This window comes from Sciurus vulgaris (genome assembly GCF_902686455.1).
Source record: "Sciurus vulgaris genome assembly, chromosome: 11".
Taxonomy (NCBI): domain Eukaryota; kingdom Metazoa; phylum Chordata; class Mammalia; order Rodentia; family Sciuridae; genus Sciurus; species Sciurus vulgaris.
This window is the reverse complement of record NC_136472.1, coordinates 82246126-82271545: the sequence shown is the minus strand read 5'-3', so window position 1 is coordinate 82271545 and position 25420 is coordinate 82246126. Positions and strand designations below refer to the sequence as shown.

The following is a 25420-nucleotide window of genomic DNA, read 5'->3' as shown; positions in this document are numbered from 1 at the left end:
TTCTCTCTGAAACTTAGGTATACACAGTTGACAACAATGCTGCTGAGACTATTTACTCATCATATTCATTATATATATTAATCATATTAATATCTGTTACATCTGAAGTATAAATAATATATTAGTATATCTGTTACATCTGAACTACTTTCTAGGAAGGCATTGTAAAAGAACACTGACTTTGGAGTCATGGTTCAAATGCCAATTATCTCCCTGACCTTAGGAAAGTATTTAATCTTTAAACTTTATTTAATCAACATTTTACTTATTTTTTAAGCTTTATTAAAGAGTTTTAAAGTATCATAAAATGTTTTCTTCACATTGATATAAATAGATTACATAAAACCCACACATAGGTCCTGGCACAGAGTAAATACTTGATAAATGAATACCATTCTTAGAATAGTTCCTTTCCTTATTCCTGTTTAAAAATAAATATGGTTATTTTAATAGGAAAGTTATATTTTATAATATCATAATATTTTAAAAAATAAAAATTAATAACTTTGGTATAGATGTAGATGGAAAGATGTATTGAGTAGTTGAATAAGACTGATACTTTATGTAGTCACTTTATCACAGTGCTATCATTTAGTACTTTAGAAGGAAGCTGTTTTGTTGTTTTATTGAACTCAGACCTACCACCCTGTAAATTGCATCCATTTGTTATTATTTGTCAATACAAACACAATCTATTCTCATCCATGAAGGCCTGCGATGTCATGGCATGATCATGAAACTGCATATTGTATAAGCAGCTGAGCAAAGTTTGTAGGCTGCAAAGACGCCAAGACCAGACAGGTATGAGCCACATTATGGACAGCTTTGATCACTAAGGTTACTCTACTGTAAATGGCACAAATGGCATGAAAGGAAAATTCATCATGCTAACCTCAGCAAGTTATGTGATGATATGGCATTCTTGGTTGGGTAGTCTGGGAGTCACTGACTAGCTTTAAGCACTGTGCTTGAAGTTGGTGTGATCCTTGCACCATGGTAAATAGAATAAATGCAATTTTGCCACATACCCTACTCAAATTTATCATATTACATGTGTTTTTGAAACTTGTGAACCTAGGCTTCTAAAATTGGACACATATTTCTACTTAGAGAGATGAGAACACTCAAGTTCAAGGATAGCATGTGCTTCATGTGGGGTTGGTTGTGGGGGTTTCATTGCTCTATTGACAGGTAATGAATGATTAAACCACTCATGTAGATGCTCCCCTGGGTGTCCAATTTATTACAAATAAATTATGATCTATTTGGGAAGACAAAGCACAAATACCCAAGAGAGCAAACAATAATATGAATACAATTGCAAAAAAGTTTAGTTACAAAGTACTGAACAATTTTCTGCAGATATTCATATGAGCAAACACTTCCTAGCATCGACAAATACCCTTGAGTTTCTACACTCCTAAGACTAATTTTAGAAGCCCATAACTAAAAAGACTTGCTTAGGATGATGGACTGCTTTGTTGAGTTAGGATGACACTATAGATTGATGATGGTCCAAGTAAGGTGCATTACAACACCAGAGTATGGCTGCAAATGCCACCATGTATTTCTCAGTAATATAGTGGACAAAGTTGTCTTCTTACTCTTTCAATTGCAGTCTCTTAAGAAATTGTCTATGAGCAGAAGTGCAAAAAAGGAACCAAAAAAAAAAAAAAAAAAAATCAAAGTTCCTTGGGAGGTAAATATACAATTGAGCAATTTACAGAGAATACATTATTTCAGATACTCAAAATATTTGTATAGCTTTCAGGGGTTACCTTGAGATCCAAAATAATACCATTTTGTGAAAATCATGTTCTTTCTAATTAAAATGTCTCTTGGTCTATCCAATTTAAGGTATTACTAAGTGTAGCTATGTGCAGAGCATTGTGCTTGTCACTTTATTAGTGGGGCCTTCCTTAGTGACCTTATGTAACACCCTGCCACACATTGCCTGTATGTGTTTAACTGTTTCCCAAAATGAGAGCAAGGATTTGATGCACAGTTTTGCAGTTTTATGCCTGGGACACAAACAATACCCAACTCACACTAGATGTCCAATACATGATTGATGAATGAAAAAATCTATAAAATAAAGATGATAATAGCTGTATTGCAATTGAAATGAGGATAAAGTAATATGTATCAGCTTAGGACTATAGTATGTTATCTTTTATTGTTTCTTAGATTCTAGATGACTATGGAATCTGGCTGATAATTCTTACAGTCAGTACAGACCTGCTTTGTGGAAATCAAATATGGCATGTCTCAGTCATACAAAATGGAGACTCTCCCTCTAAATAGAAACCCAGATTGCAAGCCAAGAACTGGTATACATATATAATGCAGGAATAAAGGAACTTGGATTTTCATTTCTCCTTTTTTTTAGCATATTCTCTACACTTTGAAAAAAATGTCAGCTTTGAACTTGAAAGATGACATTATATGTGCAATATTACATTTAAAAAATTTATGTGTAATTTTTGACAATTATGATGTTAAATGTAGTTTTAACCTGTGGATTACATTAGGTGAGGTTTTAACTTTCCTTTCAGTAACATTTTAATTTTGTGCTTTTAAATTTATATCTGATTTTGTTCAAGTTCCATCAGAGAAATTGGAGGGAAAAAGAATAAAACAAAACAAAATTTAGGAAGGAGGAATTTGGAAATTTTATTGCCAAGTAACTCTAGTAGCATTGACTTTTTAGAACAATGGTCTAAATTTGTTCCTCTCACTCCTTTTAGTTTCTATGGGTGCCTCCTAATCATGTCCCAAATGAAAATTGCCCCCCATTAGGTCTCATTTTATCCCCTTCTCCTAGGTAGGTCCAAACCCTAATCCTAAACCATAATAAGCTTCTTCCTTCTCCCCACCAAACCTTTTAACCCTAAACCACAATGTTTTTTTTTTTTATGTCATCACTATAGTGATCATTATGATCATATTTGTATAAAGACATCATGTCTCATATGTTGATTTACTCATACAGCCAACAAAAATGTGATTGCTGAATCTACCAAGAATTGTCCTGGGTCTGAAGTTGCAATGATAAGTGAGACACAGTCTCTGCAACTTTATCTCTTTATTAGAGTATGATCGCTTTGAGGTTCAGCAATGGAAGTTCTTATCTTCCTGTGCAATTAACATGACACTAAATAAATACATGTAGAATGAATGAGTGTCTTCATTAGAGCAGGAGTTCCTGAGGACCGGATCATCTCTGTGTCTCCAGTGCTTAATTCAGTACCTGGCACATAATGAAAGCTTAGTAGCTGTTAAATGGAAAGCAAATGGAAAGTCATGGGAATATTTTTCACCCTTGTTTGTGGGACAGTCTGACACTAAAGTAAGTGCCTAAGAAGATAATGTTTAGCCCCAGTGGTTCAAATTAGCCCTTTAATCAGTGCTTCTCCAGAGGTCTTTTTATGTACAGGCACCATCTAGTAACTAGCGGAGGAATACTCTGGACAGGTTGGCCAAGTGTGCCAGGATATAATAAGTTGGCCAGAGAGTGCTCAGTCTCTCCAAGGAGGACCATGTTTAGGGACTAATGCTTCAAGGCAGTTCTCTGGGAAACTGTGATTATATGTCTATGACATATTGAATAACTCTGGAAATTGGGACACTTTTAGTGCTTGTAGGACTAGTCAAAACATTTCAGAACTGTCATTTCTAGTGGGTAAAGAAAACCTGGAAAGTTAACTGACTTTTTCCTGATTTAAACCTGAAAATTACTTCAATAGTGCTTCCCAGCATGTACCCATTTTCAGATATCAGACATTTTTAGTAAAAAATGATTCAATCTCACTTGGTATATTTAATCATAAGTTTCCTGATGACTCAACCTAAACCTATGTTGCCTCTTAATAGAGTGAGGAGAAATCTGGTAATTCCTTCATATATTGAGTGGAATCCCTACACCTTTGTAAGACTGATTAGTTTTTTGAGATCTAGGATGTGTCTTATTCATCTGTGTAATTCCAGCTATAATATATTTTTTGGCATGTAGCAAATACTCTGTACTACTTTCATGAAAGAGGCCAAATGTATGATCGAATAAATTCATTTACCTGAAGACAAAATCAGCTGAGGAAGTGTGCTCTAAATATAATTACTACCTAAAATGACAAGGACTGTTGCTGTGGCTATATCCCCTGGTTTAATTTTCATTTCACAAGTAACATATGAGTACATCTTCTTTATCATAATGTGTTGCAGGCAAAGACCGTCAACTAGAACATTCAATCAGTTTTATTCCCAGAGATTACCATTTTGTCATGTGTTCTTCCAGACCTTGTTTTTTGCATACTAGTTGCATATTATAATACATATACATATATTTAGTATATATAGTACAATATAGTGTGTGTATAGATATGCATATTTATAAGAGACGAAAGAATTTCACTTATTTAAGAAATGGTATACTCTACAGTTTATGTTTTGAAATTTGCTTATTTCATTCAATAATATGTTTTTAAGATCTTTTTCAGTGGGCATATTTGAATTTACTGCATCATATTTAGCTGCATATATGCAATGCCAAGTGGCACACCTGTACCATACTTATTTCCTTTGTAAAGGCCACTTGCCTTTAAAGTTTTCACAGACTTAAGAAATGTTGCAGTGAACATTCTTGAACTCACAGTACTGCATATGTAGGCAAGTCTTTGTATGCTCAGAATTAGAATTCTTAGGTCATCAAATATGCATATTTATAATCTTAAGAGATACTACCAAAGTTACCCTCCAAAATGGCTATACAAATTTACGTTCTCACTAACAGTGTGAAACAATCTCTATTTCTTCATACCTTTGTCTCTATTTTGTATTATAAAAGTTGTTAAATTTTGCTAGTCTGATTAGGTAAAATGACCTCCTGTTTTCATTTTATTTTGAGTGTCTGGAGTCAATCCTCATGTATAAGTTTGAAAATCCTCAGGAGTTTATTGCCTAGTTTTATTTCCCTTCCATTAGATTGCCTCCTCCTCTTCCAGTTCTAAGTTATTAAACAATGTAAAGAAGGCATGGTAACCCAAATTAAGCTCAGTTAGTCTTAATGTAACTACAATTAAAGCTATTGCCATAGAATATTTATGTCTAGCCTTACTTACCCTTTGCTTTTTTGTGTATTGATGAAATCGCAATTGAGCACAGTCTGTATGTTAAGCATATACTGGGGCTGAGGATACAGCAGATGATACCTATGGTTCTTCCACTCAGAAAGCTTACAGTTTGAGGGAAACATCTCATGGTGATTAAATTCTATCATTCGTGATAGAATTTCTCACAGTAGCATTGTTGCCTTTTGCAAACCTATTGATAGTTTTTTCTCCAAGAGAATTTTCAATGTCCGATATTTTACCACCATTAGCAGAAATGTTTTTCTGTTGCTCATACAGATATATATTTGTAAGAATGAATGCTTTGTTAGCAGGTTTGTTCTCAGCTATTGTGAATTAACATAATAAAAAGAATGGGTATATAAGTACCTCATCATTCCAGATTGTGTTCTGATGGAATCGTTTTCCTCCCTGCTAGTTATGCATAAGGCAAGTCATTACTTTTTCCTGCTGATCCACTGGCAGAGAGCAGTTGACATGGAGGCTGTATAAAGGCTTAGACTTACATGTATGAGAATTTTTAGGGAAAAGGCTTTATTTCAAGGAGTCCCAATATTTTACTTCCTGAAACTTCAGAAAGAATATTTTGTGACAGAATGACTTTATCTAACACTTACTGATATTTACTGAGTGCCAATTTGTATGTCAGAACATGACAGGAAGGTACAATTCCAAATAGATTTACAAGTGGTGCTAATGCAAGGCTGAAGGAAAACAGATCTAAATGGATATGGAGGCAACAAGAACAAGATCTCTATTGCCATGATTTATTGCTGGGAATTCCAGTAAGACTTATGTCTGCGTTTACCTCTGTAATCCTCACCGTAACCTTGTAAAATGGGTGTTTAAATTCCAAACTTAAAGATGAGAAAAGTCAAGGACTTGCTAAAGGATATACAGCCACTACATGGCTAAGATGACCTTTTAACGCAGGTCCCTCTGGCACCTTTGCACAAATTTTCTTCCTATCAGCTATTGTCATTTAAGGCTAAAGTCTACTATGGATGCTGCTATCAGAGAGGAGATAGAGGACTCCTTGGACTGACCTGGCAGATAATTCCTTATGCTTTCATAATTCTGGGTTCTCCTAAGACTCTGACCCTATACAGGATGAGGAAGAGATTTAGAAGCCTGTTGGTAGTCTTCACAGATATATCATTTTTAATCTGAAAGGGTTTAATCCTGTTAATATTGACATGGAGGCTAACATGTTAATATTTCAAAAGAAAAGTATATAATTTTTAGAATTTCAAGACAAATATGTTTCTTTGATTCATCTGTGATAAAATTTGTTCTTTTGGCCATATTTACTCCTCATGTTTTAGTCAGATTAATGCAAGCATGAGTATCTAATAAATATTTTTGTTGCCATTCCAAAAGGGAACAAAAACTCTCATTTTTAACACTACTATGAACTGAATGACCTCAGTTTGAATGTATTAGTTTGTTGATTGTTTTGTAGCCTGGTAGGATATGAGACCTTTGTGACTCATCATCCAGGATATCTGTTAATGCCACTGAATGATGAAATGTCAAACATTTGAAAGACTGATCAATTTTCTTAGCCAAATGTGTGGATGACATTTAAATTTGTTGCTAAGGAAAACTATTGGAAGCACAAAGGATCTCCTTTTTGCAGTACTGTATTTTTTAAGGAAATAGACTTTGGAATTATACAAACTTGAGTTTGTATTTTTTCTCTTTCATGCACTTTTTGACCTACGACAAATTACTTAACCACTATAAGTACTAATTTACTCATTTCAAATTATAATGATAGTAAAGTCTCTTTCATAGACTTCCACAAGGATTTAATGAGAAAATACACATGCAGCCCTTGGCAAAGAAGTGTATATTCATGTGTTAGCCATTATTATATTACTTAAGAAACTAACTGAAGGGTTGTGTTTCTCAAAATAGAGTTGCTAAAAGCCTACACCAGGATCACCTTGAAGTTTTGCTGAAAAAATTAGACTCTTATACTTATATTTTAGTATAGACCCCTTGATTAAGAAACTCTTTGGGGGGTGATCATAGAATTTGTCTGGTAATACTCTTAGATCTTACAGGTGCTGAAGTTCTAGCACCATGGCCACAGGAAGATTCAGAGAGATGGTGATGCTTTATGCTCTGATGCAGCCACACTTATGAGTGACTGTTTTATGCAAGACCGGCCTTAGGCACAAGGGAAGTGAACAAAATGGCTATTTTTAAAACAAGTAAGAGAACAACAGCTCTTGTTTCCATAGCAGGTACAATTGTCACACTGAGGACAATAAAATGAAGAGGGAATGCAAATAATTTTGTATTCATATCTTATTGAAAATTCACAAATACTCACATATCCAACTTTGAGTGATATGGAGATGCTAAAGTTAAATCCTTTTCCATTCCATTTGTGTTCTGGCATGGAGCGAACTGTGTGAAGAAGTAATTTTCATCTGCTTGGTGGATTGAATAAAAACTGGGTAGAATGATTGTTACTTCTTTACATAAAAGCATTTTTAGAGAAATATTCTCCATGCATGTATAAAGGAGAGAGACTTGATGATAGTTAAATAACTCTTTGGCTGCTGGGCTTAGTCCAGTATATTCCAATCATAGGAATTTCTAGAATTTAAATTGCTCTTGAAATCAAAATTTAAGGCATGTTTCTTTCCTCAAGTGCCTGATTGATTTTTTTCAAGTTGCATGTTTATGTTTGGATGTTTTTTTTTTCCCTTTATTGGAGATACATAAGCTCTTTTGGAGTTGGGTTTCATATAACTTATAGCAGTGATTTGGCATGATCATATAGATGTCATCGATGAACCATTTACACATTTCCAGAGAAGATGAGGTTCAGATTCCACATGAATCTGACCTAACTTTCTTATGTATATGTATGAATGTACCACAGTGAATATCACTATCATGTATATCCACAAGACACTAATTAAAAAAAAAAAAAAAAAACTAAAAGTAAATAGCAGAAAGATCAGTAAAGTGGAGGGACGGGAACAAGGAGAGGGACGGAGGGAGGGAGGAAAAGGCAAAGTACTGGAGACTGAATTAGCGCAAATTATATTCCATGCTTTTATAATTATGCCAAAATGAATCCTAATGTTATATATACCTGAAAGGAACAAATAATAAATTTATAAAAAAGCAAACAGAAATGAAAAGACAGAAATGTTTTTGTAGTAACTTGGGAGAGAGTAAACATCCTTTTTTTTTTTTTTTTTGGTATTGTGTATTGAACCCAGGAATGCTCTACCATCAAGTACCACCTTAGTCCTTTTGTTTTATTTTTTATTTATTTTTAGTTTTTGGTACTGGAGATTGAACCCAGTAGCACTTTACCACTGTCACCTCCCCAACCTTTTCTATTTTTTGTTTTAAGACAGGGTCTTGTTAGGTTGCTTAGGACCTCACTAAGTTGCTGAGATTGGCCTTGAATTTGAGCTTCTCCTGCCTCAGTCCCCCGAGTTGGTGGGATTACAAGTTTTATTTTTTATTTTGAGACAGGGTTTCACTAAGTTGCTGCAGATCTCACTAAGTTGTTCCAGCCTTGCCTGGAACTTGAGATGATCTAGACAGGAAACCTTGTTAACAATCTCAGTATGTGTTAATGAGGCCCTGGGCAGGGTGGCCTGCAGTGGGAAGGAATAAAAAGAATGGCTATAAAAGGGGCTGTTAAGGAGACCTCATAGAACTTGGAGGTTAGGGAAGGAAAAAAGTCAGGGAAGGAAGGCAAAGCTGTAGAGAAATAGAACTCTCTTTCTCAGTACAGATTCTTGTAGGTTGACAAAAATAAGTCAGAAAGGAGATACGAACTTTAGGGGGTCAATGAGTTTCACTTCAGAAATGCTAAATTTGAGTCTACAAGACAGGCACATGTATGCAGGAGGATCATTTGAGTCTAAGAGTTCATGGCTAGCTTGGGCAACATGGTGAGACCCTGCCTCATAAATAAATAAATAAATAAATAAATAAATAAAAAAAATTGTTTGACCTTTTTTTTTTTTTTTTTTTTTTTTTTGTAGTTGACAGAAAGATCAACTAGGTAAAAATATTGAATAGAATGGTTACAATGTGTGATTGAAGTTCCAGGGACAAGCCATGGCTAAAGACAGATTTGTAAACTACATCCCCAGTCCTTTTTAATTTTTTTGAATTTCGAAACAGGATCTCACTAAATTGCTCATACTGATTTTAAACTTACAATCCTCTTGCCTCAACCTTCATAGTTACTGGAATTTACAGGTGTGTACCATCATGCCCAGTTGAAGATAGAATCTTTTTACTTTTTTACTGGTGCATTCTAATTTGTAACAGTAAGATTCATTGCTACATGTTCATACACACATCCAATATAATAATATCATTTGGTCAATTTCATCCCCAGTACCTCCCCTGTAAAATAGAAATTTGAAGACACATATTAGAAGTGGACACATAATGAATTTATTTTTATTAATTAATAGAAATATTTACTTATGTTTTCAACAATGTTAAAAGACAAATGATAGTCTTTTTTAATTCTCTTTCTTTTTTATTGGTTGATAGTTATATTTAATAAAGGTCTATAGTACTAGTATGTGGTCTGGGGGGCATAATTTTAATAAGCAGTAAATGACAAATTGCAGCATAAGCCATAAGCTGAAGATATACAACCAAGGAGGTCTCATGAGGAAAAAAAAACTATAGACTGAATGATTATTTGTTGTGGAGAAGATGTGTGGAAGAAGGTGTAGACTTACTGTATGTTCTAGAAGACAAAAAGATGGAATAAACTGATTATGTTTTCAGTATGAATCACAACTTCTTTAGCAAACTTTTGAGTGCCCCTTAACTGGTCTCATCCTAAGTGGGTTGAGTTGAACATCTCTTGTAACAATGGAGAGGGAAGATATGTCTAGTGGATAGGGCAACTGAGTGATTTGCCAGAATTCTGTAAACACTACTGTTTTATGATTAGCCTGGCTTTTAGGCTGCCCACATGGAATGAAGTGAGGGAGAGTGAGAGCATATTCTTGTAGTAACTAAATAGGTTTTTGAAAAAGGTAAGAGGAAGTGGAAACAAGTTCATTTTTACCCTTGACAGATGCCTAGAGGGGCTTTACGGAGCCTAGAGTGCAAAAGTGCTGAGAAAATGATGAGAATCATAGGCTGTTCCTGAACATTAGGAATAAAAAAAGGAAATGGTTGGAAGGAGACATTTCTCATAAGCGTGGACAGTTCAGAATTTCAGTACAAAAGGGTTGATATCCAGTGAAAATATCAGGAGGAGTTAGAGCAAGATCATTTTACCAGGAAACTAGAAAAGGGGGAAAAGTCTGCTGAATTTTATAGGTTACCAAACTACCCCTAACTGGGAGAATACTCTAGTAGAGGTAGCATAGCATGTGAAGAAAGACTCCCATCACATATTTATTCAATACAAATCAAAATACCAAACTAACATGCTAGGTATCCTCTGTGTACACACAAATGTATGTGTATATATAATCATATATATGTATAATATACATATTTGCATATTCATGTGCACATTTGTACATGTAGGAACATGTAGGAATGTATGTTCATATGTATTAGCTTACGTTAGCCCAATATTAATTTTGAGAGGAAGATATTGCCTCCATTTTACAGATTAGGAAACTAGTGCCCTTTAAGTCCTGCCCTGACTGTGAGTTCCAAGAAAGTAGAGACAAGACATTCCCAAAACTGGAGTGATCAAGGGATTTTTAACAATGGAAGAAAATTGTCATATTTTTATTGTAGATTGATCTGATAGAGCGTATGGAGAAGTCATTAAAAGAGACTAATATATCCATAGAGAGAATTGTTAAGAAGCAATGTTCCAGGGGTGGGGGGGTGGGGGGGTGGGGGGAAGGGAAAAAATAACAGAATGAATCAAACAACATTACCCTATGTAAATCTATGATTACACAAATGGTATGCCTTTACACCATGTACAAACAGAGAAACAACATGTATCCCATTTGTTTACAATAAAAAAAAAGAAGCAATGTTCCTGAAAATAGTGATTATTTTAGAGTAGTATGAAAGACACATTTTCAGAACTTCTGTCCTAATATATCCCAACCCATGAAGATAAACTGTATATCTCTTTATGTACAGTAGGTACATGCATATATATATATATATATATGTTGTCACCCTTGTAATAGAAACACACACACACACACACACACACACACACACATATGCACACACACACACACACACACACCCCAGCAAGTTGAAAACTCAGGAAGAATTTCTGTTTCGGTCTTGGGGCAGAATTCCTTCTTCAGGGAACCTCAGTCTTCAACTGACTGGATAACTACATCTAATAAATACCTTACAACAATATATAAAATAGCATTTGACTAAACAGCTAGGCACCACAGCCTAGCCAAGTTTTATATAAAATAACCATTGGACACCCAAACCAATTTTCACTGCCAAGAAGGTGATATCACACCTTAGAGAATGTGTGATTAGGAGATAAAATAGCCAAATGTACTATTAGATTGATTTATTGATTAGATACCCGAGGCAAGCTATAAAAAAGTATCAAGATTGATCTCCAAATTTCTAGATTGAGCAATTTGTTATTCCCACTCAATAAAGAATAGGAAAGCCTTATTTAGGTATCCAAAAGTTAGAGAGACAAATAACTTGTTAGCACTTAGGCTGTTCTTTATAACTTAAAACTGTTTTGTTTTGTAGTAATTAATCACTTGAGCCATTAACCATGTAAGTCTTTAAAAATCCTTTTAGACATAACATGATTCCCTCATTATTTGTGGAATCTGTATTGAATCTTTAGGATTCTCATAAAGTTATGTCAACTCCATGTAGATGGAAACTTACTGCTCCATCACTAGATACTGAGAAGACTAGTGCATATTTTGTAAGAACATCAAGAACCATAAGCAGTGGATTAGGGGAAATTTAGGATTATTCATTGTCATGGGCCAGGTTTCTCAGAACATAGACTCAGAAACTCTGATTTGCAGGAAAGAATTTTTCAAAGAAATACTCTAAGAACCAGGACTGAGCAAAAGGAAAAGCTGAACTTGAGGAAGTAGTAACAGAGGCCTCAACTGATCCTAAAGGGAAGTCTGGGGATGGACTGGCTCTTAGAATTCCCATGGAGGCAAAGCTTGCTGACCTTTGTGTTCTTTGTGTCCTGGAGGTGGGGAGTAACCAGGAGTAGGGCAACTTCCTAGAGAGGAACTCAGCTGTGAGCCTTCAGAGCCAACTTTCCTACCAACTGGGGGAATGAGCATGTTGATCCCTGAATGGGGATGACATCAGTGCAAACTACAAATCCTTAATCTAAGATTTGTTTAATTATCACGGTTTTAGTACTCTAAACTCAGAATTTTGGTTAATGACTCAATGCCTTGAATAATATACCTGCTTAATTAATTTAATACAACTCTATGTACATTCAGAATGTTAAACCAATTTTATCCCTGCCCCTCCCCTGCTGGCAGATTCATTTATAAAATTTAAAAATTTTTAATAAATTTTGTTTATTGCTTAGAGTCTTTATTTTTGACTATATTAATTACTTTTCTCAAAATCCACAACCTAACTGAAAAGAGTATTAACTCTTTCAAACTTTTGGTCTCAAAAGCAGATCCATACTATGACACCCTTTTTACATTCCTGGGTTTGCCTCTTCAATTAATTTAGCAAGATATAACTTTCAATGTACTAATTTTGATGACCTTTTCAGGCTCTATGAGATCAGTTAAGAACATGGATTTGTAAATAAGACAAATATGATTTAAAATCTTTGCCCCTAACAAGCTATAAGAACTTGGGTAAGAACTTACCTTCCCTGAATCTATTTTTTCATTTTTCTGTGGTTATTACCTATCTCATAGAGAAGAAATATTTATCACAATGTTTGGATGTAACCCTGTGTAATGAGTAAATTAGGAACTACTGGCCCCAATTTGTAGATACATATTTTAAGGTAGAATATACTATTTGAACATAACATATTTTACATAGATTTTTAAAACCTGGTATGCAATAATTAAAGACTATGTCTAAGTGTTCCCTACATTTTTGAGTTGTTATGTTGATAAGGACTTTTGTTCATAAATGTCCTACTATACCTTTCTCCGTGACATAAGAGTCTCATTTTACTTTCTAAATTTGCTTAAAGAACATTGTAACTACAGATACAGAGTATGATTTCTCTTTAATTTCAGATAATCCAAAAGAAAAAGGCACATTTCAGATTTTATCAGTACAATAATGGAAAAATGCTGCTTACTTACTGTACCATAACCTCTAGAGTGACCCCACTGTTTATAATTTATGATCATCAATCTTCCGGTTGCCCTAACCTCAGATCCTATAGCTGAATCATACAAGTATAGGATGTGCTGAAGTGGCTGGGGAAAATTTCCAGAGGCACATGATACATTAGGAGCAAAGTGACTGAAGTATTTGAGCACTTACTTGCCTGGGGAAGAGCTTGCAAGAAGGACTTGAATTGTGATGACACTCAGCAGAACTTTTGGGGAAGTTAATGAGGTCAGTGTCCAGTTATTTTATGCTGTAGACTTTTTAACATTTGTATCCACTAAAACAAAAAGAGAAAAATATAATAAAGAAATGTGGAATAACCTTTTTTGACAGAAATTGTAAATTATGATTTCTCAGGATTTAACCAAGATGATTTGTTTCAGTGAACTTTGAAATTATCTATGTATTTCTGGGAAGCACAAAAATAAATTATTTACAGTTCAATCCTCGGCTTTTCCTTCAGGAAAAAATACTAAATTTTCTCAGATTTTATTGCTTTACTCTTTTGAGATTGACTGATATGCCACTGTTCAAGCAATGTGACACATGCATCCTAAGGGATATGTCCTCAGAAGCAGCAGCCCTTTGGTTGCAAGGGTCAAGAACTAATTTGCTAATTTTGGTTGTGTAACTAATCTAGGCCAAGTCATGTATGGGCAAAAATCATAGCACAATAATTCAAATGATGTGTATGCATTCTTTTAAATATTTGTAGAAAAGTGATGTCATTCCAGAAAGAGCCATAATTACCCAGAAAGTAATTTCAATTAAAATAATAACAAAAAAGTCTAGACAACAATGCAAAAATAAACAAGTAGAACTAATTCAACATAAAAAGCTTCTGCCCAGCAAAGTGAAAATGGAGAGTGGAAAGTCAACCTATACAAAAAATAAAATGTAATTACTATATGATTCAACAATCTCACTTCTGGGAATTTATCTAAAAGAACTGAAATAAGAATCTTAAAGAGATATTTGCATTCCCATGTGTGTTGCAGCATTATCCACAATATCTAAGAGGTGGAAACAAGTTAAATCTTCCTAATGAATGTACAGATAAAGAAAATGTGGTATATACATATAGTAGAAGATTTTTCAGTCTTAAAAAAGGAAATAGTGTTATATGATATAAAATATACAGCAAAAATGAAACTTAAAAATTTATTCTCAGTGCCAATCACTGGAGGCAAATACCGCATGATTCCACTTATATGAGATATCTAAAGAAGTCAAATGCATTGAAGCAGAAAGAGGAATGGTGGTTGCCAAGGACTGGGGAGATGGGAACTGGGAAGTTGTTATTCAGCAGGTATCAAATTTCAGTTATGCAAGATAAAAAAATAAATCTGTACAACATTGTGTTTATGGCATGGGTATAGATAGACAAATATACATAGATAAATAAGTACTTACACATCATGTTAAAAATTTGTCAAGAAAGTATGTTGCATGTTATGTGTTTTTTACTACAATTAAAAATAAAACACCCAAGCTGGGCATGGTAGGGCATGCCTATAATCCCCAGTGGTTTGGGAGGCTGAGGCAGGAGGATTGTAAGTTTGAAGCCAGCCTCAGCAAAAGTGAGATGCTATGCAACTCAATGAGATCCTACCTCTAAATAAACTACAAAATAGGGCTGGGGATGTGGCTCAGTGGTCAAGTGCCCCTGAGTTCAATCCCTGGTACCAAAAAAATAAAATAAAATAAAAACCAAACACTCTATGCTATAGTCTATTTACTAATTCATACAATTATACATTTTTTAAATTGAAGCAGAATATAAATTCAGAAAAGCATACCAAGCATGTAGCTTGATGGATCTTCGCAAAGTGAACACAGACACCCAGGTGGAGAATAAGCATCAGCAGCACAGCAGAAGCCTTCTCTTTTAGTCACTGACGCCTACACTGCAGAAGTGACTCTTAGTATCTACCTCTGTGGCTTTGTTTTACCTGCTTTTGAAATATGTATAAATGAAATCCTTACAGTATATTATCCCTTCCTTCTTTTGCTCAACATTATGTTCATGAGATTCATCCACGTTGTTGCAATTTATGAAGAATTTGTTGTAGTCTGTCCTTTCTAATTCCTGTGTAGTAATCTATTGTATGAATACATCTTACTCTTCATTCACTCTGCTTTTGATGATATTGGTTTGCTTTTGAGTTTCAAGTTATTATGATTAAGGCTGCAAAGAACATTGTTGGAAATATTTGGTGTACAATTTTGGTGTGCATTTATATATATTTGGTCATAGGACTTGGAGTAGAATTTCCAGGTCTTAGAATATGTTTTTCTGTAATAGAAAATCAAAGAGTTTTCCAAAGTGGTTGTACAAATCTATACTCACACTAGCAATTTATGTTAGTTCTAGGAGTTGCCCTACATTTAAAAAAATTATTTGTTCTTTTTAGTTATACATAACAGTACAATGTATTTTGAAGTATTATACATACATAGAGTATAACTTCCCATCTTTGTGGTTGTACATGATGTGGAGTTAAACTGGTCATGTATTCATTATGAATATAGGAAAGTTATTCATCGGGAAAGTCTGATTCATTCTACTGTCTTTCCTATTCTCATTCCATTCCCTTACCTTCATTCCCCTTTGTCTAATACAATGAACTTCTCTTCTTCCTTCCTGCCTCTTATTGTGTGTTAGCATCTGCATATCAGAGAAAACATTGTGCCTTTGTTTTTTGGGGATTGGCTTATTTCACTTAGCACAATAGTCTCCAGTTCCATCCATTTCATTCTTCTTTATGGCTAAGTAATATTTCATTGTGTATATATACCATTGCCCTACATTTTTAAAAGTAACTATTTTGATGGGTATATAGTAATGTTACTGTAATATTAATATAAGTATAATTTTCAGTAGCTACTTTGGTGATTATATACTAATTTAATAATAATATTTATTTTGCAGTTCTCCTATGACTAAGAAACTTGAGTAGCTTCATATATTTATTGGGCTAGATTTTCTTTCTTTTATCTTGTTGACTTTGTCAATTCATACACTTTCTGAATATGAGTCTTATTGTGGATATATGTACTTCAAATATTTTCTTTGTTTTTAATTTTCTAATGGTACCTCTTAAACAAACATTATGACTTTTAATTACTTCAATTTATCAATCTTTTTCTTTATAAAACCATAAAGCACTTTTTATGTTCTGTTTAGGAAATGTGTACCTACTCAAAGTTAATTAAAATATGTTCTCTTGTACAACATTTCACATTCTCTTGTGCAACATTTCACATCTATAAATCAACTTGGAATTGATTTTGTGTATAGTGTGAGGTCTAGGATCACAATTCTTTTCTCCTTTAATGGATATCATACTTAACTCTTGAAAAGACCATATTTTCTCCCATCGAATTTTGGAGTGCCTTTGATGTTTATTAAGTAACCTTATGTAAATGGCCTATGTTTAAAACTCTATTCTAATCTCTTCTTCTATTTGTTTTTCCTTATGCAAATCAAGTACTCTTTTTAATCATTGTACACGATAAATTTTAATACCTGGTTAGTAAAAATCTTTCAATTTTATTTTTCCCTCACAATTCTTGGTTCTTTGCATTTTTCATATACATTTTAGGATCAGTTTGCTGATTTCCACAAAAATCCTTGCTGTCCTGGGGGTAAGAGGTGGGAGGGAGGAGGTAAGTGCTGGGGAGTGATATTGGTCAAAATATATTGTTATATTTTGTGCACATACAAATATGTAACAATAAATCCCGTCATTATGTATAACTGTAATGCACCAATAAAATACTTTTGAAACAGGAAAAAGAAATCCTTGTTGGTATGTTTGTGAATTGTGAATTGATTGAATCTGTGGACCAACTTGAGAAGAATTCACATCTTTAAAATCTTGAACTTATAATTCCACATCATATATATATTCTCATAATTTATATATATATATTCTAATTTATGTATAGCTATGATATATGTAGCTATGCTATATAAATTATATAATAGCATATAATCTATATTATATATAGCATAAGCTATGTATAATAGCTAATTTATATATCATAGCTAATTTATATATCATAGTTATAATTTATGTCTTCTCATTTAAATATAACTATGATATATAAATATATGTATGATATAAAAATTATGAGATCTATAAATTATGAGAATGTACACATTCTTTTTAATAAGGCTTTAATTTCTAAATTTCTAAAATAAATTTAATAATTTCTTTTAATAAGGTTTTTAGGTTATTATGTAGAGGATGTAATTATCTCATTGCATTTATTTGAAATGTGCTGTATTTTGATGCATTATAAATAGTGTTATTTTTAAATTATAAGTTTTAGTAGTTAGTAACATATCTAAAGACTTTTTTGTATATTGACATTTCACATAGCTAAATTCATTTATATTTCTAATAGTTCATCTATAGTTCATCTTTTAGATTTACTGTGTAAAGCCAGTTAAAATACCGATAGTTTTATTTTCTCATTTCTAATCTTTAAATATTTTTCCTTTCTTATTGCACTGGTTAAATGTTGAATAGAAGTAATGCTAGCTGACATTCTAAACTTAATGGTGAATATTCTAATGTTTTACACTATAATATTTTAAAATATTTTCAGATTAGAGTCATTTGCTTCTGTTTTTCTTTTGCTATGGTCTTATAAAATATAATTATGTTGAACTTTATAAAGTGCATTTTCTGCATCTATTAAACTATTCATTTGATTTTTTTTCTGTTACCATGGTAAATTGCCTTGCTTGACTTTTGAAAGTTAAAATAACTATGTTTTTAAAATATACTTCATTTTTCATATGTGGTTGTTTAAGTTTGCTTTTTTTGTTGTTTGTTTCTATGGTAATAAAAAAAAGATTGGCCTGTAATTTTCCTTTCTTGTAATTAAAAAAAATTCATTGTCCAAGTTATACTTACCATAAAATTGTTTCCTTTTTATTTTCTCTGGAAGAGTTTGTTTCAAAATGGTGTTAGTTCTTATATTAATATTGGGAAGAATTCATTCTGAAATCTGTTGGGTTGGAGATTTCTTTCTGGAGATGTTTTAAATTCATAGTCTAATTTATTTATTAGAGAGTAGAAAATAAGCATTTTTCCATTTATTTTTATATCAGTTATGGCAACTTCTCTTCCCCCTAGGATTTCTCTATTTCATCTAAGTTATTACTACTTATATCTGAAATGATGTTCTATTTTTTTTTCCACTCTGAGTTTAAATAATTTGTTCCATTTATTTCCTTAATCATTCATGCTAGGTGAAATTCATTTAACTTCTTTTCCAATAACTAATCAATTCCACATTTATATTTTATAGTCACCATTTTTTATCTTATCTCCTTTAATTATTAATATAGTTATATATAACAATAAATGTTTTGTGTAGTGTGTGTGTGTGTGTGTGTGTGTTTATGCATGAGATGAGTCTCACTAATATTGTGTGGGCTGGCCCAGAACTCGGACTCAGGTGATCCTCTCAATTCAGCTTCCCACATAGCTGGGACTACAGATGCACACCACCAAGTCTGGTTTACATTTGTGTTTTATTTCCTGTGTTTTTTGGCTTCCTGAGATGGAAATTTTGATTTGGGGTCTTTCTATTATTTAATATATGTGTTAAAAGGAACCAATTTCTTCTAAGGACTGCTTAGAAGACAATTACTATTGCTCCATGTAGCTAATATTCATTTAGAGTTACCCACATATTCACTCTCTTTTTGCACTTGAATAATTTCTGCATTTCTATGATTCCTTCTAGAATCATTTTTTTTGTTTCCTGGAGAACTCTCTTTAACATATCTTTTAATATTGACCTGCTAAGTACAAATCCTCTGTTATTGTTTTCTGAAATATCTTTATTTTGCCAAAAGTTTTGAATCATAGTGTCCCAGTATATATAATTTAAGTTTGATGATGAATAAAGATGGCTGTGGCTTCCATCATTTTTGATAAGAAATCAGCTGCCAGTCTTATCTTTGCTCCTTGCTGGCTAATGTCTGCTTTTAAGAGTGAGTCTTTGTCATGGGTTTTCACCAGTTTGATGCTTGTATTTCCTGGTGTATTTTCTTTTACTTGGGATTTGTAGCCCTTCTTGAAACTGATTTTCTGTTTTTTTGTCAGTTTTGAATGTATGTTGATTTTGCAATGCTGCTGCTATATTCTCTGTTCCCAATTATAGGAGTCCATTGACACATGCTTAGTTCTTTTTACCATGATCTGCATTGTCTTATGATATTGTAAAATCGTTTTCTTTTTCTCTCAATGCTTCCTTTTGGATTTATTAATATTCCAGTTTACTCTCTTTTCTGCTGAGTCACATGCATTTTTAAACCCACCAATTGAGTTCCTTATTTCACTTATTGAATTTTCTAATTAATGGATTTCTATTGATTCTTTCTTAAAGATCTAGTTATCAGGAGAAATTCTCTATTTTCATGTTTCAACATTTGCTTTTAAAATAAACTTTCCAGTGAGGGGTGATGGCTATACAGAAACATTCTCATATCTTAAGGGTGCATTCTTTTTCTGAAACTTATCAACTATGATTATTTCAAGGGTCATTTCTAATAACGATTCAGATAATTGACTGAGAGGATACTCTTTTTCTGGTTTTTATAATTCTCGTTGCTTAGTAGGATGATACATTTTTATTAAATGAAAGCTATTTTATATTTTTAAAATTATATATAATCTGAATATTATCTTCTTTTAGAGAGGTTTTACTTTCATTTCTCAAAAGTAGATGGATTAGGGGCAAATCGCTTTATTCTAGCTTTGTGCTCTGCTGAAGTGAGCACAGTTTCAGCCATTGTGAGGGTGATCTATTTCTAGTTCACCCCTATCTCTAACCTTAATCAGAATCATAACCTTAACCCTGAAATGTTTACCAGTGTATTTTCTCATTACTGGGCTGTGGAACTCAGTTTTTATCTCCTAGTATTGTGTGATTGTTAAAAGTTCTGTCTAGTTTCATTCTTCTCAATTTTTTTTTTATCTCCCTTCCTGCTTTGCTAATAAATTGACTACTACCTTGAGGAGGTAAAAATAGTACAGCAGTCCTTGAGTTCTGAAGTCCTAGATTCCTTTTAAACCCTGAACTTTTGTTTCTCCAGTCCCTTGAGACTGCCAACAGCTCTACTCAGCAGTTGCTTTCTGCTCAGCTTTCTGTTCAGTTCTCAGCCTTTCTCCTAGCACTGGTTACAAATAGGAAAAGGCTTTGAGGGGAAAAGAAGTATTAAGCACTGCCCCTTCTAATACCCCCATGTTTTTGTTTTTTTTTTTTTTTCCTGTCAAGGATTTCATCCCTCAGGGCCTGGTTGCCTTGATGGCTCTGTGATGTTTTCAAATATTTTTTTGATAGTCTAGACTTGTGAGTTATTCTCAGTTGGAAGTTTAGATTGTTTAAACTAGTCCATCATAGTCAAAGTAGTAGTTCTCTCTTGCCTGCTCTCATTTAAAAAATCTATATTTAAGAAAGAAAGTTATTATGTAGAAAACTTTTATAGGTATGATTATGTCAACTTGAGAATCTATACACTTGTCAAAAAAATGAGGGTGTGATTTGTCCAAAGTCATTCATTCATCTAATGACAGAAATAGCTTTAGAATCTAGTCCACTGTTCATTGCTCTTCTAATTACAGTGCTGCCAAATTTAATGTGTTTTATTTTAATATAGTTAAGGAATTCCAATATTCAGCAGTCATTAGGAAGATAAATGAATTGCATTTTTCATTAATTAACTGACCCATATTTTTATAGTTTTCTCTCAGTTTTACTCTTTAAGCAATGCATAGTTTTCTGCTTACTATCTTTTGTCCTATCTGCATCTGTCATGTATTAAGAAATTGGTAAGAATTAAGGTTGCATTATTTGCCAACCTATGTCTTCACCTCACTGGATCAGTCATGCTGTGATATAAAAAGGCAAGTATAATTATGTCTATTTGATATATGAGACAAATTAGAGAGGTGATATAGTTTTCCCAAGTTAGCAGTGCCCAAATTGCAATCTGGACTTCTTTCTTAAGTTGTTTTTTTTTTCCTCATCTAAATCAGATGACAACTCATCAAGCCTTTTGGGAATCACAGTATGACAGAGTTGAAAAGTAACTTGATGATTTAGTCCAAATCTGCCACTTTGACAAAGAGAAAACTGAGGCCATTATACAACTAGGATGTCATTGCATTGCGACTAGAATTCAGGACTCAGATTCATGCTATCACTTGTGATGGGAAGACAGCCAAACTAGAAGAGAAATGATAATGTAAATAAATAAATAAATAAATAAAAGCACATTGTAGTGAAATCAATAGGGGTACATACTTCAGAGTAATGAATAAATTGATTCAAGAAAGACTTTAGTGATTCTGAGCTCCAAAGATGATTAAACACAGGACAGTACAATGAAGTAAAGTTGGATTTCCAGCATTTCATTCCAGGTCACAGGCAAATACATTTCTAAGAACCAGTTTTAGTTAGCTTTTTCACTGCTGAGACCAAAAGATTTAACAAGAACCATTTTAGAGGAGTAAAAGTTTATTTGACGCACATAGTTTCAAAGGTTTCAGTCCATAGATAGCTGACTCCATAGTTCTGGGCCCTAGGTGAGGCAGAGCCTCATGGTGGAAGGGTGTGGCAGAGGAAGTTGCTCAGGACTTGGCAACAAGAAGTAGAGAGGGAGTTGTCTTCACCAGAGACAAAATAACCCCACCTCCAAGTCATACTCTCAGTGACCCATCTCCTCCTGCTATTCCTCATATACCTACAGTTACCACACACTTAATCCAAATCCATAGGTTAACACACTGATTAGGTTATAGCTCTCATAACCCAATCATTTCACCTTTAAACTTTCTTGTGTTGTCTCACACTTGAAATTTTGGGTGACACCTTTTATCTAAACTATAATAGGATCCTTTCAACAGTGTCATGCTTTGATATCCCCAAAATTATGCAATTGCAAGAAAACTTACAGAACTTTTCTTTTTAAATTCTTCATAGCAACATAAGGTTAAGGTCCAAAGATGTCTTTCTTGGCAAGCAATTTGGGTACTAGTATTAGCAACTCTAGGTTTTTTTAATCTGTCATTATATTGCCAAATCATTTTAATAGTTATTAACTAATTGTAAGTAAATCAAAGCATTCATGAGTCTATCTACAAATTCAATACTGTTTCCTTTTGGCTGATTTGACTATAAAGAACCAATGTGAGCCATATTTTTAAACACATGTAAAAAGTATGACCCTTCATGTAAACCTACATTTTCTTCTAAAGTTATTTATTTTGCCAGATGTTATTTTAGGTTTTGTGAGTTGCAAGTTTCAAACAAAGAATTACATTAATTTCAAAGACAGCTACTGTGTTCATCAATTTTATGTTGCTATAACAAATACTTGATATGATTAGTTTAAAAAGAAGAAAAGTTTATTTTGGTTCACAGTTTGAAGGTTTTATATTAAGGAAAAAATTTTTCTTATTAGAAATAGACTATCTATGCCTAGGGATGGTGTTTGTTACTTCTTCCAAATAGTGTCACTCTCATCTTCCTTTTGTCACCTAGGAATCTTCATTATACCTCTTTGGCCTTTATAAAGACATTTTTAACATTAGGAAACATTCTGTTCACTTTTCTTGCATAATGAATTTTTGGTTCTGGAGCAAATATATTCAACTTTTCCTTCTTTACCCAAAATAAAAAAAAAATCTAGTAATTTAAAAATAAAATTCCTCTTGGTGAGAAGTATCTTTCTAGCTTTTAGCATTACTGAGAATTTTAAATACATTGCTTATTAATAATTTGATGGATATATAGCAGAAAAGTTATTAAAGTCAAAATTCACAGTAAAAAAAGCACAAGTTGGTTTCAGGGAAAACTAGTACATTTAGGGATTAATATTTGAACTCAGGACTAATTTCTCAGCTATTCCTTTCCAAAATTTCAGATTATAAACATATATAATGATTTTGCATATGTCCTAATATCCATCTTTCTTACGCTAATGTTTTTAAAATACTTGTGTTTCCTGTGGAATAAGAACAGACTGTTTTATTCAATATGAAGTTTTGTTAGGCACATTACCATTGTTAAACCTGAACATAATTTGTAGGGAGGTGAATTGATTAAATTCATGAACAAATTTATATTTTTAATTTGCTATGTTTTATAAGAGAACAAATTTGAGTAATTTGTTAAGTCATCAAACAGATTTCTTGGCAATGCCAATAGACTACTTTATGCTGTTAGAAATAGATATGCCTCATTTTACTGCAAATAAGTATTTCTTCCAATGGAGTTAAGTCAATTCTGCTGGGCTAATACTGGTAACAATGTGATGATTATACATCATTATGTCCAACATCCAGCTAAAGTTTTGAGGTACTGTTGACAGGGCAGAAACAACCTTCTTCATCTACCTGCAAAATATGGAAACAATGGGAGCATCATGCATTTTACCTTGTTTAAGAAGTATGACAGCGCTTCAGACTTGATGACTTTGAAATCTCCTGTTGTTCTTCATGGTGCACTGGTGCTTAGCTGTCTCACTTAATCATTGTGGCATTAATGATGTCACTTGTGGCTGGAGGCTTTAACTGGGTACTCAGGCCCAGCTACACAGAAAAAGGAAAACCTATTAAACCTTACAATAATACTAATGCTGAGAGGCTGAGCACCCAGCAAACCACCAGTTTATTGAGAAATAGAAAAAGCATAAGTTTTATACATTTAGATACTATTGATAGAATCTGACTTTGAAATCCAGATGGAAATTGAGTGATGATGAGGTTTGACGTAAAAATATATTAACTACATAACAAATCATATTATTCATATAAATCTGGTGTTTGATAAACACATTTAATGCTTAAATCAGCTTTCTCTGAGAGGAGGGTTCACAAAACACATTTCTGGAATACATTTACTAGACCAGTGTTGGTCTAGTAAAACCCCACCCACCTCCTTGAAGAAATATTCGAAACCCATGTTGAGAGGAGTGAGATGAGAAGGCATTAGAAATTCCATCTTGTTGCCTTTCTTGCTGTATTTGTAGTAGTAACACTTGAAGTTGTGGGTGATTTTTCTCTTGGGAGAAATCTTTGACCCTGGAAAGTTTTGAGGATCTAGGTAAGTTCTTAAGGAAAGAAAGACAAAGACTTCTTCATTCCACTTTAGGAAGAGGGAAGATTTTTATATTTTTTTTAATGTGATCAAAGGGATGAAAGTAAGGGGAAAGGCAAGAATGTAAAGACATGAGGAACTTTTTAAATGTGCATTTTTATTTCCATCTTTTTTTCCAGTAAAAACTTTATGAATCATTTTACCTTCAGTCTAGAAGGGGCGTGTGTGTGTGTGTGTGTGTGTGTGTGTGTGTGTGTGTGTGTGTTGACATAGTGGTTAGTTCTCTCTTTCTGAGAAGATTGGAGTTGCCGAGAGATCATCTGTATCTGTCAGAATTAAAGCATGTGGGCACTGGTAATTGGAAAAACTGAACATCTAGCCAAGTAAGGAGGGACTTCTAACAATTGCTGGTGTTAGGATTCAATGTTGAGATTCACAGTAGGTGAATTATTGGAAAAACAATGAGAAATCTGGCAATATTGTAGACAGTAGCCAGAATTTTTTGTTTTGCCCTGGTATAATTAGATCTATTCTAATTATATGATGCCCCATAATTTTTACCCTTAAGTTCTTGATTATAAATCTATGTCTCTTCATATACCATAAGACCTTTATCGGTATTGTTTATAGATTGGATGGTTGGTTAATGCCTAAAATATTGGTGGTGATAGCCCTTATTAAGAATATTAGTTTATTTTTTTGCTTATATCATCACACTCTGGGTCATACAAATGTACTGGCAGCAATTCTGTTACTGGTTAGGTACCACAACTAAATATTGTTTTGATCAGTTTCAATATGTATTACGTGTTTATTGAGAAACTACTGCAGAGAACTACTGATTT

General features: G+C 33.3%; 1 protein-coding gene across 9 annotated transcripts in view; it reads left to right on the top strand.

The window, feature by feature from the left end:
• DLG2 (discs large MAGUK scaffold protein 2) overlaps positions 1-25420 on the top strand; it is a gene marked incomplete at its 3' end in the record, with an annotated part of 2081919 nt that overhangs the window by 595549 nt on the left and 1460950 nt on the right. The window lies entirely within an intron of this gene.